The following is a 3,466-nucleotide window of genomic DNA, read 5'->3' on the forward strand; positions in this document are numbered from 1 at the left end:
CTTCCTCTGAAAGAGGAGCCTTTTTGTCCCAGCGTGCACCTTCAGGACGCGGTTTGTTAGCTTGAACAGACTGTTTTCTCTCTTTCTTCTTAGGAGGAGGCGGCGAAGCACGTCGTCCTTCTAGTTCAAGAGGGAGGGGTTTAACCTTTACACTAGGAAACACTTCTATGGGCGTCTTAGCATGAGAACATGCTTCAAACACATTCACAGCACACTGCTTAATCTCACTGATGGATTTTTCTCTGAAATTTGCCATCATATGTACTGATTTTTTAAAATCAGAGTGGAGATTTTTGCTGAAAACAAACTTAAAACCATCATCTTCTTCCATTCCGGTCTCATTTCTGTTACCAAAATAAGCTTGGAAGATTCTTTTGTAATAAACTTTTGGATGTTCAGTTTTACCCTGCGTGACCTTGTCTGCAGCTGGGAAACCAGCAGGTCCCGTGCAGGGGTCGTACTCTCTGATCAAAGCTTCACACAGAAGGTTGTAGTCCCTCTTCGTTGCATCTGGTAGACGCTCAATGAAGGTGAACACCTCTCTGTCCGAAGTGAGCCGTATCAGGCTGATCTTATCTTCTACCGTAGCATTAGGATAAAAGCCCAATCTGAACTCCAGATCTTTGAGATACGCTTTTGTTCCAGCTGACCCCATCGGTCCGGGAACGAAGCGTTGTACATATTTTGAGATCTTCTGCAAATCATCCATTGAAGGAGACTGTATCAACGGTCTAACTTGTGTGACTGGTGGTGCAGACTGGTCAAGGCCTGCCCCTACCACCCGAGATGGGGGTGGGGGTGACTGATAAGGGTTGGGAGGAGGAGGCGCATATTGGTGCAGGTCTGTCCCCACCCTCCGAGATGGGGGTGGAGAGGACTGCATGGTGTCAGGAGGAAGACGTGCACACTGGTGCAGGTCTGTCCCTACCACCTGTGACGGGGATGGAGATGACTGCATGGTGTACACCGATTCAGTGAGTTGATATCGGTGCAGGTCCATCCCCACCGCCCGAGATGGGGTTGGGGGTGGCCGCATGGTGTTAGGAGGAAGAGGTGCAAGTGGGTGCAGACCCGTCCTTATCCCCCGGGTTGGGGGTGTTGAAACGGGGCTAAGGGGAGGAGGTGCAACAGCATCTGTCTGGGGCGGTTGCGGCTGTTCGTCTCTGAGTCTCAGACCAGCCCGCCCCATATCAGAAATCTGGTTTGTAGCTATAGCTAGCTTCTCCTCACAAGCTGTCAGGCGCGCCTGTATTGACTGATTTTCACCTTGTAAATTCAGCCAATTTCGGAGTATTATCTCCTTGTCTGCCTTGCAATCGTCCAGCTCCTTTAATCCGGCCTGCAATCGTGCTTGTAACATATTGTTATCTGCACACGCGGCTTGGTACGCTTGTTCCTTATCCGCAATCTTCACCTCATATGATTGAGCCTGTTCTGACAGCTCAGTCTTTGAGAGGTCCCTATCAGTCTGAAGTTGTTGTTTCAGCAACTCAGATTCATTTAACAATTCGTCACACCTCTCCTTTTCAGACTCATATCCGCTGAACAGCAAGCCATTTCGTTCAACCAGACGGTCCAATTCCGCCTTCAGAAGCAGAGCAATTTTTGCTAACCGTTCACGGCTGGATTTTGTGTCCTCCTTCACGTTAGCTGCTTTTGACAACCTCTGCAGCTCCTCATATCTTTGATCGTCATCAAGGTCTTGCAATTGCTCTAATTGTTTACCAATAATTGAATTTGTTAAAATATGTAAAGCTGTCTGGACAGCATCTCCGGATTGTAAGGGGTCAGTGTTTACCTCTTCGTCCGCCATTATCTGCTATTTTAGAAATTAAATAGGAGATGTAAATGTTTAGGTGGTAAAAGAAAATCAGAAAAATCTCTTTTTCCTGATAAGTTTACTCTTATTTAGTGATTTATCAATTAAACGTGCGTTATCTTCTAGCAAATGAGTAAACTTCTTCCAACTTTGTGAATATCTGTAACTGTATCTTATTTAAAAGTTTCTAAATTTTTATTTTGTACCTGTTTCTCAAGGATTTATCAGTGAATAAAAATTTGTTCGGTAAATACTCTTTGCATAAATACCTTCATAACCTTTAAAATGCAAGATAACAGAGTTTATTCATCTTCGAGGAACGGTTATTAACTCAAAAATGCCTTTAAAAAGAAAACACGTTTAATTTCACTAAAATAACCTAAAAACGAAGTGGAAACTTGTGATCCCACGTCTTCTCCAGAAGATGTCAGTACAACCTTAATAATTTTAACTCCGACACTGTTTGTGTTGTCCACTAGGGGAGCTATAACTTCCTGTGGCGTTCGGTTGACATCCTGTTGTTAGCCGCTTAGCTTGAAGTTAGCTTCGGCTAAACTCGGTTAAAATCAACATTTCTGAACGAATTCTTTACACAAACGTGGCAAAATTTTAGCAATTAGACTTCGAAGAACTTAAACAGCGTTTCAGAACACAGCTTTACAGCGCTTTTCAGCTTTAAAAAGCAGATTTTATTCCCTATGAAAACGAGTTTCCATTTCCGGGTCACGTGACTGAAATCACCAATGACAAAGCAGCAGGGTTGAGCGGAAGTTACGTAGGCACGTCATCCAACCTTCTCAGCAAATCAGAGCGCTCCACAGCATCAAATCAATCAACCACGAAACGTTAGCAACAACCAGCATGTTAGATTAGCCTGAAAACTATTTCGTCAACTTATCGTCTTTTAAACTGTCAAAATGCACTTTTTCTGTTAAAAAATGTAACGAATCAACTCTGAGCTTAGCTGAGACTTCGTCCAGTCTTTAAAACGTTTATCCATCTATTCAAAATACTCGTTCAAACTCAACAGAACCGAACCGGACCACAGCCGGGTCTTACAGCAGAACCTCCGTACTTTTAAACAGAATAACGTTTTCCACAGCTTCATCAGCTTAGTTACACGTAACAGGCGTACAATTTCAGCTTTCATAAAGACTTATGACACTATTTCAGCTTTCTGTGAGCTCCCAAGCATCACAGCCCAACACGCTAAAACATGCAGCTTCAGCGGCGCAGCATGAGCTGCGTTTCGTAAACATGCAATGTTTTGACTGCTACTTTCCACATGCCAACATTTAAAATCAATTTTTACACGAATATACAGTCATTTATGATCCCCGTACGGGCCACCAATATGTAGATGAACAGATGCTCAGATATATTCATCAATTAACGCGGATTCCTCATTTTTCTGAACTGAATAAAACGTGCATTGAATTTAAGGAAATGCAAACGTGAGACGTAATTTATATTTGACCCATCAAAATGAATGCGGTCATTTATTTACAGAATCAAAGTTTAACATCAAACATTTACATTAATTTGGCAAATTATGAAAATAACAACATAAGCAATCAATCAGGAAAAATCATACGGCCATGATTTTTCCGTTGCTTCACCACAGACATTTATGAAACTGTACAATTA

Source organism: Nematolebias whitei, chromosome 1 (genome assembly GCF_014905685.2).
Source record: "Nematolebias whitei isolate Nwh7 chromosome 1, NemWhi1, whole genome shotgun sequence".
NCBI classification, from domain to species: Eukaryota; Metazoa; Chordata; class Actinopteri; order Cyprinodontiformes; family Rivulidae; genus Nematolebias; species Nematolebias whitei.